The sequence below is a fragment of the Aquila chrysaetos genome, chromosome 15 (genome assembly GCF_900496995.4).
Source record: "Aquila chrysaetos chrysaetos chromosome 15, bAquChr1.4, whole genome shotgun sequence".
NCBI classification, from domain to species: Eukaryota; Metazoa; Chordata; class Aves; order Accipitriformes; family Accipitridae; genus Aquila; species Aquila chrysaetos.
Window position 1 is genome coordinate 5510190 of NC_044018.1, and position 16920 is coordinate 5527109.

The window sequence follows — 16920 nt, forward strand, 5'->3', positions numbered from 1 at the left end:
GGGCTCTTTGAGGAAGACGGTTAACACTCAGATTGAATGGGGAAATAATTGTTCTTTGTAAACCACAGACCAGTGGCAGCCTTGGATTAGATGGACAAAGGGATTAAGTATTGATTGCTGTGATAATGAAGGCTGTGGACTGTATCGACCAAATCAGAGGAGACTCGGGTACTAAGGGAAGGGATTGTTGTGCTAATGTATACTAACAGGGTAGCATATACACAGCCTTGACGACTGAGTGAGCCCCCATATTGGTCTACGACTCACTTTGTTCTTCTAGCTCTGCTGCAAGAGCAGTGACCTTTGGCAAAATATTAATAATAAAAAACAGAAGAATGATTTTATCTTAAATTGTGGCACCCAGCTGCTAAAATAATGTATGCTAAAACCCCAGGGTTTGCAAAGCCCACTTAAACCAGTGGAAAGATTCCTGTTGACCTCAGTGGGCTGTGAATCATTCTCAAATAGAAATTGAGCTCCAATTCCAGTGGCTGTTCTCATCCCCATGCAGATTAATCTTGGGACAGATCCCATATCAACCATGGTGTTTGTTGGGTGATAAAGCTATTTGCTGCTGATAAGGCAAAGCATGCCCTCATTGTACTCTGAAGTGGGGATGGGATGAATTCATCTAATCCCATTAGACATCTACATCTAAGCTAGTCACCCTCTGCTTCTCTGGTACTCAATGGAGAGAAGTCAGCATTTCATCTGCAACTCATCACTCCAAAATGGACATCTAAAATAGGTCAATGACTCACACTCTAAATGCCTGTTTCTTCCCATTGACAATAGAGGGAGCCTGAGGTAATTTTCTCAGATTCAGACATTGACATGTGGTCAGAAGAATTTCACTCCAAGCATCTTCATTAGACAAGCTTCAAAAATGTTGTGTTTTTATATCTGATTGCTAAATCAAACAGCTAAGTCAATACAAGATCCTAGTGGAGACAGGTTCAGTAAACCCAGTCAGCTTTGAGTTGTCTTGCATCAATTACAGAGCTTTGCCTCAGTAGGATTTTACATTCACAGCTTAAAAACACACCAAGGTTTTTAAGTGACAAGCTAGCCTTTGATGCACCCTGCTCTGGTTACATGTTCTGGATGACAGGTCCAAAATGGTCTCAGGTATATTCCAAAGACAATAATATTAAAATTATTCAAATTATTGCCATTACTTTGTTCTCAGAGAGCTATCATGCCACTGGTGAACAGTATAGGGTGAAATTCAGCACCAAATGCAAATCTAAATGTACACGTCTACAACAGAGTCTAGGCTCCCGTTATACTTACTGGAGAACTAGTCAATACAGGCAATAGAGACTGGAAAGCAATTCACCTGCCTAAATGTAGGTATCTACTGTAGACTGACTTGGACTATACTCAAGGCTCTGTTGACTGTAGAAAATCCCTCTCCAAACCGGGAATTTGCCCACCAGCTGCAATGTAGTCACTACACAAAGAAGATACCTAAAATTAGGTAATTGTAGTTGAATCCCATCCGCTGGAAACTGCCCACTTGGTTGCCCAGTAATAACATCCTTACCTGGACCATATCCTAACCGGATGCAGTGTGATGAGGTGTGCCATATCCTGGACCACTAGAACTGTTATGTCAGGAGATAATGAACTAATACAGAGATAAAAAGAGCCCAAAATAAGCTTTGAAGTAACAATTTCATTTCAAAGTAAAGTTTTCTGTGTACATATATATATATATATATATATGGGTTTTTAAAGCAACACTTTTCTAAATGGGCAGAGAAGTTTTTATACTTGTGGTTTTGTTCATACTGAGAATGAAAATATACTGTGAAACTTTGACATTTGCCATGAAATGGAAATGCTGAGTTTCAGACAGCTCAAGCAAGTTCGGTAAAGCCCTGTAAAGATGAAGTGTACAACATCTTTAGCACAACCAAAACCATAAACTGGCTCCACAAGAGGACATGTAAGTATGACTGCCAGTCTTTGTTGTGTCAGTCTGTTCCCCTTCCACCAGATGTTTCTCAGATGATAGTCCAGACACATGAACATAAAGCTTCTCACAAAATTACCGAAAACATAATAGAGCCCTTGCGTGTTTGAAAAGCTCTATTCAGAAACACAGCTTCTAACTTGGCACTTTTCCTTAAAATATTCATGATTGTCAGCAGCTATTAAAAACAAGAATAACAATGGCTATTTCCATAATAGCTGTATTTTGAAATCTCAGAGCACTTTGTGAACTTAACAGACTTATCTGAGATGTACGGACTCATATCATCTATTAGGGAATGCAGTTCCCTCTGGGGCAAGAACCGGACTGTTCTCAAAAATTCTATAAAGAAATACAGATAAGGCATGAATACAGATTTCTGAAAATTGAGCCCAATTTGGATTTTCAGGTAGGCCGAATATGAGTTTTGCTATCAGAAAGTGCGTAGAAACTATACTTAACCTTTGAAAGAGTGGAAAGATTTCTTTTTTAATGGGTGGCAGTAAGTAGGATTTCTCTCTTTTGCACTAGAGAGATGGCATAAGGTTTCGAAGTACTGCAATATCAGGCAGGGGAACTGGTGCAAGGAGATAGCATGGGCTGCAGAATTGTCAGTGCAATAAACAATATTAATTGCTGTTTGTTTTCCCATTGATACAGCACTGAGCTGGCACCTGGGACTGTGTTCCAGTTTTCTGTTTAGGCAAGAGAGTCCTCCGGGTTTTCTTTTCTCCATCTCTAAAATGAGCTCTCTCCTTTGTAATATCTTTGGTGAAAAGCCTGTCTAATAGAAATACGGTTTGGTTTGTTTCTGAGGGAACCACAGCTACTCCAAGTAACTTCAGCTAGGGAGAAGTCTGTCAGCGTGAACTTTGCTGCTTCTGGAATACATGCTAAACACAGGCACAGCAAGTGACCCCCAGGAAAAAAACGAAGTGCTGGTTTTGTCTGCCAGGGAAAGAATGAGGTATCTTTCTATAGCATGTCACAGGTTGGTCTTTGGGGAAGCAGGACAAGCTAGTGGCTTGGGACAGTTCAGAGAAATCATGTGTGCCAGATAAGTTTCTTTCTAGCCCCTTTCCTTGGAAAGCTCCTTCAATTCAGCATTATGTGAACTGTATTTTTCAGAGCAATGCTTGCTTGTGGATCTCATCTGTGCTTAATTACCACATAGCCATTGCAAATATAATGCCTTTTGACTCATAAGTCACCCTAGTAATCATCCTACTCTAATGAGAAGTCCATACCGCTCGGCGAAAGCCTCAATCACTTCTAACATGCTGTGTAACTGTCACTTATGCAAGACAAAATGATGGAAAATAAGAGTATTTTGTACTCGCATTAATAGAATTTGCTTGAAGCCAGATTTGGTACTCTGCAATATGCAGGGGAAAATCAATTCTGGAGAGAATTTTTCTATTACATAAAATGCCCCTCATGTGTTTTTCCATTATTAAAAGTATAACCTAAACTCTTTTAGGATGGAATAATCTAAGCTGGAAGGAAAATATAAAAATAGGCTAGGAGGGACCTGACATGTTTAGCTGGGGAAAAGGTTGCAAACACAAAAAGCTCTGGCTTCTCCTTTTCCATAATCTTCCATCATTTTCAATCTTGTCAGCATGAATAATGTAGTTGATTTTTGCTATGATTATGAAGCAGCTGCAGAATACATAACAAAGTTGAAAAACAGCTGAAAAACCATTTATCTGTTTTGTTTTCAATTGAGACACTCCTCCCAACTGCAGAAAAGTAACCAAACTGACTAGAATTCCATAAGCCACATCTGATCAGGATATAGTTCATGTTTTGGGGGGATTTTTTAAGAAATGTTTTGAAACAAAGCAAAACAAAAAGTTACTTATATGTTATAGTCAGGCAAAATATCTTTATATGTAGTGAAACAAAATATCCTTTTAGCAGCCCAGAACAGAAGTCCTAACTAAGATTTCTTGTGCTGCATGTACCCATTTAGTCTCTCTTGCTGAAGACTTTAGGCATTAGTGGACTAAGTTTGCAGATAGAAGCATCTCAGGAAATTACAGAGGTACATTTGGATGGGAGTCATCTAAGCTAGTCTAGATTCCCTTTACACACTACAACAGGTACTTCCAGGTGAAAGACTCATCTTCTTTTAATGTAGACATGTAAAGGTCAGATGGATTGCACACTAGAGGTGCCTATTTCTCTTTTATCCATAAGCAGGGCCTTACGTGTCTAGTTTAAAGCAAGTCTTACAGAAGGGTAGATAGGTGAGGTAATACATTATTCTAAGAATTGGCAAAAGAGGAGAAAAGAAGGTGGATTCAGTTCTCATAGGCCCAGTTTTATTTTATTTTGTAGCAACTGTGTTTCTAGATGACTTCACTGGTGCTAGGGGTTTTCACCTGATTTAGTAAAGAAATTAATCTTCTCTGGTCACTCTTTCTGTTTGTTTCTCTGTCCTGGGAAATCGTCCCTGGCCCATGCTAACTCCTAAACTGCACCTGGAAATTGCTTAGGAGAGTTTTAGTTTGCCTGGACCAAGCCAGGCCAGTACTTTGTCAACAATACAGATGGATTGAGTTCTACTGCCTTGTGCAGGTGTCTGTCACTGTTTAATTTGTTGGTGTAGCCTGGCAGAGACAGAGAGGTGGATGGATAATTTCCAAATGGCAACTGGAATCTAGTCACTCAGTGTTGGAGGGTAAGAGAAATTCACAATAGGACATGAGCAGATCACACCAAAAGGCCTCCAACCAGCAAAAAAGCCCTGCCACATGCAAAAACCATGTCAAGAACCAGCTAAACAATCAAATAATATCCAGTCAAAAGCAAGCAGAACATCCTCCATTTTGAGTGAAGCGCGTTAGTCATTAAGTTCTTTTTATCATGTTTTCAAGTTGGTCTTCAATCCTTGTGCCTGTGAAGAAACTTTTCCATAAATAAATCATGTGTAGTTTATTTTATCTGGTGTGGATGTTTTATTTTAAATTAAGTCCATTAGGGATACATCAAAACTAAATAAAGGAACTTTTCGTTGTTATTCATGTTCAGCCAATTGAATTGAGCCTGAAGCCAATGTTATCAATGGAGTCTAGAGAGGGATTAGCTGACCAAATGTAGCAGGTAGACTGCATTGCCTAAATAAAAGCGTTGAGCCATTTGAGATGCACTGATTTAATCTTGCCTGGTCCACAGATGCTTTTCCAGAAGGGCTCATTTTGACATTGTATCTGTCATATCTGCCAGTCCACACAGATGTCTCACATGCCCTATGGCACTTCAGTGGTACTAGACACCCATGTTTAGGCAACTGAACCATGTCTGGAGTGGCTGATGAGCTTAATTACTCCCTAGGGTCTACCCTCTCTAAGGGGAGCTTAGACATCTGCTGCACCTGTAGGCACATGTGGTGCAGGTCTCTTAATCTGCAGCTCAATCTCATTTTAAGGACTTTAGTCAGTTCGTAGATGGACTTCTAGCACCCCTTTAAATGTTCTGTGATATGGGAGACGCTCACAGGGCTGGCCAATATGACACAATTAGGATACCTGCTCCTTCTAGACCAGCAGCAGCAAGAACCAGTAGGGTAGCCTAGGGCTTCTCAACCAGCCCAAGGCATCTACCTATGTGCAGGTAACTGGACTGAGCCTCATGTCTTCATCATAACCTGAACTCCACCAGCAAGCTTCCTGTCTGTAAAACACGTATTTTAGTCTTACACACTCCACTGAAGAAAACTTCACACAGATGGTAAATCATTAAATTCCTTCCCTTAAGCAAATATACTTTGCTTCAGCTGTGGGTTACCCGGCAACAGAAAATTTGGCAGCAATACACTTATTTTTATGATTAACCTTGTCAATCCACAGGCACTTGCTTTCCCAAACAGCTGACCTTTTCCTACAATATTATTTTTGACAAGTGATGGCTCATTACTCTCTGTTAAACTGTCAGTATTTTAATGTTCAGTTTTCAAATTATTATTGAAGGCAGAGGCACCAATTTCCTATATTAAGATTTCTTCATGCTTTCCACAATAAAGTCTTCCTATACTGGAACTTTCAAGCAGAAATTTCCTTTGTCACATTTTTTTCACATTGATATTTTTTCAGAAAGGTTCAATAAAAAAAATCAGTCATTACAAAGACCAATGTTAAGAAATACTTTGTGTATGTAAAATAACAAAAAAATACAATCAGTCGTACGCTATTGCTGAAAAGCTCTAGCATTTCTGTGCTTTGAAGCAGGAACTTGAAATCGAGCCACACACATAACCCTGGGGACAATGTTGTGTCTTTGGCTGTGTTATGTTCTCCCAAACATGACACAGCTCTGAACCCCTGGAAAAATCAGTTTATACATGCTCAGGAGAGACTTAAAAGTTTGACAGCTATATTGTCCAGTGTGCTGGCACTGAGGTCCTCCCAGCACAGCTCCTTTTCCCACCATCCCTTGGATCATTAGGCACATCCACCCTGGGGTCACTGGGGCTGAGCAAGGCCTTCCCTGTAAAGATTTCTCCAAGAAGCTGCAGGTCACCAAAGTGCTGGTCAGTGATACAGAAAGCAGAAGGAATTGCTGGAGCCCCTACCATGCAAAGAAAGGGGTGAACTGAGTCAAATGAAGATTTCTGAAAAATTAGGATAAGAGTGGGACTTAAAAGGTTTAGGAGAGAAAGAACAGGGAAAGAGAGCAGAAGGAGAGATGAGAATCTGGGGAATGAAGAAAGAAAACTGGCAGGTAGGAAAAAGGGACAGAAAACTGTAAAAGAATAGAAATAAGAACAGAGGGAAGAGCAGATTCTGCAATGTTTCTTGCAGAACATGGGCAAGAGATGAAGAGAAGTACATGGCTTATGCATTTTAGCATGTGTTTAAGACAAAGGACCCTCTCCCTTCTAGGGAAACAGCTGCGACCAGGACTGCATGACAGAAATATTTGGTATCATCTCTTGTTCCTCTCTCAAACTGCAACAAACCCCACAACACAGAATTTTTGGCTAATTGTTCACATCAAAACAGGAAACAACATTTAGTTTTTAGTATGTTACTAGTTCTTTCTGTATACCTTCAAGAATGGAAACTTTGGTATCTAAGTGGGGCATTAGAAAACGCAATCCTTTGATTCAGAAGTTCTCAGATTGGTGTACTTGCTGGCAGAGATTCTCTGTCTTTCACATCAGAAAGGCACAAGAGAACTGCAGGGAGAGAGAAAGAGCAAATTCAGTAGAATGGACCATGGTCAACTTACCAGAGAAAGGGCTGTGTATTTCCAGGTTTTCCCGAGTTCTACCTTGGATATATTTGTATCCTGATTTAGGGAAATGCTGTGTATGGCAATAAATCAAACTCTGTTTCCAATTACCAAGAGCTGCAAACACGTACATAACAGCACTGCACTGTTCACTTAAATCAGTGTGAAGAACTTGAAATGCTTTGCAAACAATAGTGCTCTACACAAACCTGCACAAAAATCAGGAGTGGAAATCAAACATCTGGGCTCCTATGCCCTAACCATAAGACTGAATTTCTTCCCCAGTCTTACAGTTTCAACATTCAAGGTGAACTTAATGACAAGGAAATCAGATTGGGGCAGAAAGTATTGAAAAGAAGAGTGCGCTGGGGACTTCGTGTGACTCTCAATCCCCAGCTGCATCTCTCCGTGGGCGTTAGGTGTTAGAAGGCTCTGTCCCTAAGTGTTGCTCAGCTCTTTGTCAATGACTAGCTCCTCACTGATGCGTTTTCTTCTCTTCCCTCTGGAACAGCCTTTAGCGAAGCTGTTTGCGGAAAAAAAAAAAAAAATAAAAAAAAAGAAGAGTCAGTGGGAGTGTGAAAAAGAGAAAAACAACAACCCAGCAGGTTTTACAATAAAAGAAACCATTTACTTACTAAATCTTGGTTTGTTATTGCAACATCCTGGCTCTTAAAATGCTGTCAGTCGTTGTAGCTCACAGTCCTAATGCCACTGATATTGTGCTGACCAACCCTTACAGAGATATTTTCCCTCTTTGCATTAGCTGATAGATTAATGGTTTCATTTTCAACTCATTCAGACTTCTTCTATGCTTTTCCAGCTGGATTTGTACTCAGCTACCACTTTTCCTGCTCTAATTGCCAGACCATAACTGTTCTTACATTATTTTCCTAGGAACAATTCTCTGACTCTCCCTGGTCTAAAAGTGACATTATCTTTTATTCCTGGGGTGTCAGGCTTTTTGCTCAACTAAGATATCTCCAGCTTGATTTTTTGGTTACATGCCAAACCCCCAAATGTTTAGCTGAAATTACTAGGAGCAGTGGATGTCTATGGCCAGATGACAATCTGAAGGCGTCTACAGATGACCATATTTGTCTTGAGGTTTTAAACAGCACATTGTAATGCCTAGGAAAGCACTTGTATTGCCATCTGCCAGCATTTACAAATGACAGGTTCTGCTGGTATCTGGGTGAGTGATAATGACAAACAGCCACTAATAGAAACGGAATCAGGAGCATGAAATACAAAGTGGCGTGTGCAAGTGCTGCAAGAACAGTATTTATACAGCAGCAGCACTTAGGGCTGTAATCAGACTATGCTCCACTAAGCAAGGTACTATGCAAAGAGATACAGAGGCAGAGGGCCACAAATACTCTGCCTCATTTTAGTCTTCTAGGCAAAGCTTGCATATTAGGAGTGTAATTTCTGTAGGTTCTTCCATAATCAAGACACACTCTAACAGGTGATTCAGCCTAGCTGATCTCTGGAAGAGTACCTCACCTCTGCTCTCACTGGACAGCAATGGTTTTCAACATTCTTCAGCTTGCAGAAGTCTGAAAGTTCCCTCTTGGAGGTACAGAGCCCCTTCTGGTAAACTGAAGCATATTGATGTTATATCCTTATGAAATTACTGTCACAGGCCCTTCCAACACACAGCAGTAGATGCATGTGGATAAAAACACTGCTCTAGAAGCAGCCTAGGGTGACTGCGCTCTCAAGTTATGCATTTCAGGTCAATACCTTATGTTAGTTGAGTAAATCTGGGCCACAATTCTGGCCCCAGAGATGTCAAAAATCCACACTTCAAATAATTACATTTTATTGGGGATACTTCAGCTTCTCATAGTGTCCAATATTTTCCATATTGTTTTTCAAAATTCATTATCTTCCATAAATACAAGATACATATTTGACTGTTAATCAGTGCAGACAAAGTTTTAGTACAAATCAATGCCTGGTTTTTATCTTGCAGACAGAAAGCTGTAGGTTGCTGGGCTGTTTTTTGTCAAAGCACATTTTTCAAAAATGTAATATCTCATATGCATTTTCCTGTTTCTGTCACTGCTGTCTAGGAAATCAAAAGAACAATCATTGTCCAAGACACACACATGCCCAGATAATCATAATCAAAGCTCATAAATAAAGATCGCCGGCTATTAATAACTAGTGGCAACTTCTCCTCCAGTTAACAGTGGATCTGAAGATGCCCTCTTTCTCTCAGATTTGTCACAGAGTTAGAAGGCAGAGATGCAGGAAACACAGAGATTCCTTACAAGATACTTTCTGCAACTCCATTTTTTCATACTGGAGTGTGGGCACAAGCATTGTTGCAGGCAGATTTCTATCACTCCACTGCAAGCTGAATTTGCAGAACATAGTTTTGTGCAATGGGCTTGTGAAGGCAGCTCCACTGTTCCCCAGACTCACTTTCCATAGGCCAGATTTATTCTTCAGCCATCGCATGATCATGTTATTTGCCGGATGATGTCATCAAGGAGAACTAGGCTGAGAGTTATAGTTTGTTCCTTTAAGAAACAGAGTGGAAATACTCATTTTCAAGGAAAAAGGCTTGTCATTTATAGCTTTGTAAAGTTTGCACAGAGTTTTGCAGGGGTTTTTTTTTGTGGGGGACATTTTTCAAATAAGATTGTTTAAAAGTTTATGCTTTAAAAAAGAAAAAATGGAAACAGATATTAATCTTTCTTTTCCTCATATTCTGCACTTCCTCAGATGCAGACCCAGGTTACAAGAAACACCAGCTGTTGTGACATCCTTTTCAGCTGTTAATCCCTGTGCTTTCACGATGCAAATTTGGAACTAGCTCAGGAAAAAAAAAGATTCAGCAAATGGCTGAGACCCAAATCACTACAAGAAATCATTGTATACATCACTGAGAATTCAGATATGACTCACAGCCAAAAAAGAAATCCTATTCCCAGTGGATTTCTTGCAGTTTAGCTCTAAAACAGCTGGGTTTTGTGCATTTTGAAAGTCACCTATGGAATGGGAACAACAAATGTGTGGGATATTACTTTTCCATTAGCTTTGACGATGACAACTGTAGCCTGATGTACTTTTCCCCCTTAATTTCTACTTGAAATTCAGATCTTACCTGCCACCCCTTCCCACAAGAGGTGTTCTGGACCAGCTGAAGGGGGACAGGATTTTTTGTGATCTCTCGTGTTTTCAGGTTCTTCCATGGCAGAGCCTTTCTCAGCACCGGCATGGAGCAAACCCATGGCCGCAGAGCCCTCTTGTGGAGCAGATCCAGGCGGTTCTGGAGGGAGGAAACTTTTTTGTTAGGTGTTTTTGGGGTTTTTTTTTCTTAGGAGGAACAAGAAATATGTCCTATGGATTGCTGTGGCAGGACAAAGTCTAGGCAAGACATCCTGCTGACTCCAGCATCTGCTTCACGCAGCTTGGAGTATCAACAAGTCTTGTAACTCTGTAGGAGATTCCCAAATTCCCTGAGAGCTGAAACACAGAAGCCAAGATTCCTCTCATTTTTGCCTAATTTAATACTCACAGTTAGGAGGGGTTTGACAATGCTCCTGCCTAATGGGTTGCCACTTCTATCTGAAAATATAACTACACCACCTGAATTTCACAAACTGAACCGATGTTTCTATCTATAATGGCAGGAGAAAGATGGGTATTTCAGTTACTCATTCTAACAGTCCTGTAGTTTCATATTATCTTCTATTAAAAGGGGGCTGCAATCCTGCCTTTAGGAAAAGCTACCTTATTTTAAAAAAAAGGCTTCTAGAACCTCATGAAGTTCAACAAGGCCAAGTGCAAGGACCTGCACATGAGTCGAGGCAACCCCTGGTATCAATACAGGCTGGGAGATTAAGGGACTGAGAGCAGCCCTTTGGAGAAGGACTTGGGTGTACTGGTAGATGAAAAGCTGGACATGACCTGGCAATGTGCACTCGCAGCCCAGAAGGGCAACCGTATCCTGGGCTGCATCAAAAGCAGCGTGACCAGCAGGTCGAGGGAGGGGATTCTCCCCCTCTGCTCCACTCTTGTGAGACCCCACCTGGAGTTCTGTGTCCAGCTCTGGGGCCTCCAGCGTAAGAAAGACATGGACCTGCTCGAGAGGGTCCAGAGGAGGCCATGAAGATGATCAGGGGGCTGGAGCACCTCTGCTATGAAGACAGGCTGAGAGGGTTGGGGTTGTTCAGCCTGGAGAAGAGAAGGCTCCGGGCAGACCTTATAGCAGCCCCCCAATACTTAAAGGGGGCCGACAAGAAAGCTGGGGAGGGACTTTTTAGCAGGGCCTGTAGCGATAGAACAAGGGGCAATGGTTTTAAACTAAAAGAGGGTAGATATGAGGACAAAGTTCTTCACTGTGAGGGTGGTGAGGCACTGGAACAGGTTGCCCAGAGAAGTGGTAGATGCCTCATCCCTGGAAGTGTTCAAGGTCAGGTTGGACAGGGCTCTGAGCAACCAGATCTAGCTGAAGATGTCCCTGCTTGCTGCAGGGGGGTTGGACTAGACCTTTAAAGGTTCCTTCCAATCCCAAACATTCTATGATTCTATGAATAAAGGCTACCAACATACCTGTATGTACAGGAAAATCACTCTGCCTAATATGCACCTGGCTAGCATTCACAGAAGGAGAAAAGTACAGTAGACAAACTTAGAAGTAAGCACATATTTAGCTTTGGATGGTACTGCCTTTCTCTACCCTCTTTTAGCTTTCCAGCTGTAACATTTCTGTGCATATAAAACAAATTTTTGCAAATGATGACTGGCTATATGCCAAAGTTAGCAGGGATTTGGTTGAATTTTAACTGGATAGAGAAGGTTACACCTTGTCCTTGCCTTTATCTAATATCCATGCATGTTTTGATCAGACCTAATCAAACATTGCTGTATGTTAAACATGTTACAATTTTACTTTAATATAACCCAAAGCAGTACTAAAGTGACCTACATATACAACGCCTGCGTGTTGATAAAAAAAATAAATGGGTGCAGCTGCATGCATGTCAGGAAGCAAGGCACTGAAGTTAAGGCCTGTAATTAGGTCCTTACATGCTTTTTATGGGGGGAAGGAAGAAGATGGGGGATAGAGGAAATTCCTCTCATCGGAATGGCTAACTGTGCCATCCTCTTCTGGAGGCACCATTAATGAGTACAGAGCCTGTAAAATGAGAACTGGAAATCCTCGAGCATTGTAGGACCTGGGAGCTGTGATAAAATATCGTCAGGGTGTCGCGTAGCCTGGCTGCTCCCTCAGGACCAAGGAGCAGAGGGACGGGGCAGGTCCGAGGTCAGGCTGGGAACACAAGTCAGCAAGTCATGGTCAGGATCAGGCCCCATGAGTGTGGCCAGGGTCAGGCACAGCCCAGCGATAGATGGGCAAGTCTGTGGTGCTGAGGGGGGGCCTGAGACCAGGCTGGGCAGCGAGCCCGCAGGTCGGGGTCAGGGTCCATATTAGTGGGTCCACGGTCAGGCACTGTCAGCGCTGCCATGCTGTGGCTGTAGCTCAGGCAGGAGCCAAACACAGAACTTTCTGTTAGTGTAATTCAAATCTTAAGAGTCTAATCGTTATTAGTCGAGATCTAATTTTACAGAAAAAGAAATAATAATCAATTTAAATTGTTTTACACAGACTTAGCTGCCCCCATTTCCCTGGTGGTGTGCTCAGCCTTCCCCTGCTCCTCCTAAGGCAGGTAACTTCATTCTGGGGTCGTCGGGGGTGTTACAGCAAACTGTCCTTTGCCCAGAGGAAAGCTCCCTGCACATACAAATTTGCATGAGTTAAGTTTGGGAATATTTAACTTTTCCAGAGATTTTATATCCATGTTTGCAGAAACTGTAAGCCTTTAACTAAACTGTTAAAATAAAAACAGGACTGGGAATCTGAACCAGATCAAGATTAAGCCCTGTTAGCTTTGAAAATCATGTTAGCATAGGCACCCGCATGATGATTTTCTGATCCAGCATAACCATGTCATTTGCAATTTGCAACCATTCTAGATGTAGGGAGCCATGTTATCACAACAAATGGGAAAGAAGCAACAAGCTATGGCATGTGCCCTCAATCACATTGAAAACAGCTCACTTTGTGTGAAAAAGTGTGTGGTGCCAATATGGACCTTAGAAGACTGGTCTTATATTGTAGGAGAGAGTCCAATTACAGCTTAGACAAAACATACACCTTTGAAGTACTCCATGTCAGGAAACAGGCATGTTTCAAGTCTATGGACCACAAGGCGGACCCTTACCTTAATGAACTGGGGAATTACCATGAATTAAGGACAGATTCTGTCACTCACAGTTTATGGACTGTTAAGTATGGGAGCTGAACATGAATGCCCACTACCGCAGGAAGAAGAAACTGGCAACATCAACATCATATTCTTCCCAATGAAGGAGCTGAGGATGACAGTTCAGGTGTTATCCTCCTCACAGTCAAAAACTTCTGACTTTAATACACAGAGAAACAATGAAAGGGTGAGCATAACAGCAAGAAAAAGTGATAGAAACTAAGTGCATGTTTTACAGTTTTAATTGCATTACTATTACTGAGATTTCTTCTCCACAGCAGTATTCTTTCTTTTTTTCCTAATAATTAGATCTAGACTAACAATGATTCTTGAATTAGACTGTTATCAATTGTGCTAACAATAAATTCTTTGCTTGATATATACATATAAGGCATGCTGCTTCTTTGCCCATAAACAAGACTTAGAGCACAACACCAGCTATTGCAATGATCCACACACTATGTGTATATATACACATATATATAGTATGCACATAAATATATATACGTAGGTATACCCTTTCCACTAGCAGAATCCCACCGTGATTAGGCAGTGAGGGGGAACAGGATCAGGCCATCCGTACCATTCACATTTGTGTGAGTGCTTCGTGGTTTCCGTCTGAGTTTATCTGTGTGGCTGACCATGTGTGTATATGTATATTTAGATATGTATATATATATTTGTGTACTGGGTGTATGAATGCGTGAGTGCCTTTTGGGAGTACACGCTCAGCCTTGCTACCGGCTGGATCAAGGAGCATGGAGCTGCAGCAGCCTCCCATCTAGTGGACTGTTGGATTCAGCAAACCCTAGCACTTTTCTCTGGGGCCTTGCATGAGGGATTCACTGCATCCTCACCTTGTTATAAGGGACTGCAAGGTTTTGGCAGCATCTGAGAGCTCATGAGACCAGAGAACAATCTCTTCAGGGAAAATATGACCAATGATACTCTCATTACTGGTTTACTTTTTATTTCAGTTTACCTTCCTTTGCTGTCTTTTCTCTCAACAGCCACAGAGCATGGATAGTCGAGCAGTAAACAAAAAAGCAACAAAATCTCCTATCACTTTTAAGATGGCCATCAGCACCTGCACTGGCACTGGCTGGGATGGAGTTAACTTTCCTCATAGCAGCTCTCATGGTGCTGCGTTTTGGATTTGTAACTAAACAGTGTTAATAACACACAAGGTAGTCATATGGTATAGAATGACCCTGTAGGTCATTTGGATCAAACTCCTGTGGGGAGTTTGGGACAGCTGTCCCAGCTGTGTCCCCTCCCAACCTCCTGCCCACCCCCAGCCTGCTCCATGGTGGGGCAAAGAGAGAAACAGTGAAGGCCTTGATGTTGTGCAAACACTGTTCAGGCAAAATACTGGTGCATTACCAAGGCTGTTTTGGTCACAAATACAACACACAGCACCACACTGGCTGCCAGGAAGAAAATTAACTCTATCGCAGCCAGACCCAGTACAATAATTTACTTCACTTTCTGTGAAACCGTTTGGGCCGAATGACACAATGACTTTTGTTTTTTCATCAGATTATAAGCTGAGTTGGCAAGGACATGGCACAGATGAGCAAGTAAGAGTGGGGCAAAGCAGTCTTTAAGCCCTGAGAAACCATTCACTGACCAAGAAACCCCTCCTTCTGTATGTCCTTCAGGAAAGCAGTACACTAATTTCTGAGCTCTGACCCTCAACAACACACTCTGAATTTCACTCCTGTTGCATTAAAGCGTAATGAAGTTTGGCAGAAGATAAAGCCCTTGCATTCCAGCTTGTCCTCAGATGTCAGAGGAGCTGGGGGTGGCTAGGCTTAGATTCTGAGTGATGTCCATTTCAACACTGTAAGTCTGGTTGCATTCAATATATTGAAGTATCGCGATTATGTATGCATTAATAGTGCACTGTACTTTCAGTTTAGCCATGTTCAATGAACTATAACAGCCAAACTTAGGGAGTTAGGTTTTGTTCAATGAACTATCACGGCTATATTTTAATGAATAGCACAATTTATTAAAGCAACAGGAGTACAGATTCTTTTGGACTGCCAGTGATAAATACACTGTCTGCAAAGCACGTGCAAATAATAATACAGTTGACTACAAGCACACTAAATTATGGAAGAAAAGAGCTCTAAAGAATTCTAAGTTTCCAGGAAGGCACTCGCTACAGCCAAGTGTTCGAATCTCACCCAGTAGGTGTCCCGATGGGGAGGAAGAGAGGTTCAGCCCATTGACTGATCCCAGAAGTCAGTGATGTCCTCCCGACATGTCCACGATGGGATCTTCCCCAACAGTCCCCTTCTCTTCAGGCCTTTTATATTATTTTCCTATTAGATGGAGCTTGAGTCACTCTAGTCATACATACCTTTACTACGATTGGTAAAAAATCTTCTCGCTTTACTTTTAAAGGTACATGCTAAAAAAAGTTCAGAGCGCATGCTCAGTGAGGGGTGGGCACACCTTGGAGGCGGGTAACTTTTGGGATGGAGGTGTGTTTTGGTATTATAATGAGATTATAATGAAAAAAGTTCACCCAGAGGACATGATGTTTTGTGTCAGTAGCCCAGAACGGGGCACGCACTTAGGATATAAATCAGAAGTAGGGCAGTAGGTCCACAGAACCCCCATTATTTCACCTCCTTGCTTCAGCGGATTCAATGCAGGGACCTACCGTTCTTGTTCCTATCTTGCTCCCTATCCCTGCAACGATATCACAGAGCCTGGCCGTGGTGTCTCCACTCTGCTTCACCCTCCATGTTGCTTCTCTTAGAGTCAGCATACCAAGCTCCCTTGGTGTTGCTAACATCTAAGGTTGCAGGTTATGTGGCTTAGGGAATTATTATGGAACAGATTCCTTGCATATCCCCTGCATTCCACACTGGAGGTTTGCCTCCCCTTAAGAGGGGGAGGGAACGTACCAATAAGTCACTTCCAGTAATCATTCCACAACTCCTGCAGCCATCTCTGAGGGATTGTCCACAACATCTATGGAAACAGCCATCTGGGTAAGCTGGAGACCTCACAGCTCCCCATCCTCACCCAGCAAACATGTCTTCAGGCCTGCTCTGCAACCGCCTCTCCCCTCCCCTGCGTGCTCTCAGACCTCCACCTCCCCTCCTGAGAAGCAGGGCCGAAGGAAACCCGGTTTCCACGGCCAGACCCCCACAAGCATCTCTCCTATTTCTGCCTGACCAAAGAAGCGCTCAGGGCCACCCAGAGGCCCGAGCCCTCCACCGCCCGGTGGGTGGGCTACCTTATCTTCTGGTTTTGCTTAAAATGGGAATCGCTTTTGCGGAGCTTTCGAAAACCCCTCCCTGCCCACGGCTGGGGTATTCTGCTCCAGGTAATGGGTGAGTAAACCCATTTTTAAACCACTTAAACCCGCCGACACCCAAACGACCCAGCGCGACCGAGCTGCTC

The 16920-nt window shown here is 42.3% G+C and overlaps 1 long non-coding RNA gene across 2 annotated transcripts; it reads right to left on the reverse strand.

The window, feature by feature from the left end:
• Positions 1–1349: 1349 nt before the first annotated feature.
• Positions 1350–16769, reverse strand: LOC121233832. Of its 2 annotated transcripts, XR_005934044.1 has the most exons (9): positions 16754–16769; positions 10332–10496; positions 9647–9744; positions 8720–8814; positions 7508–7739; positions 7031–7160; positions 2258–2320; positions 1547–1630; positions 1350–1453 (listed from the first exon to the last, which is right to left on the reverse strand). It is a non-coding gene; the product is annotated as an uncharacterized LOC121233832 (long non-coding RNA). The 2 variants fall into 2 exon arrangements; XR_005934045.1 differs by lacking the exons at positions 7508–7739; positions 8720–8814.
• Between the last annotated feature and the right edge of the window lie 151 nt (positions 16770–16920).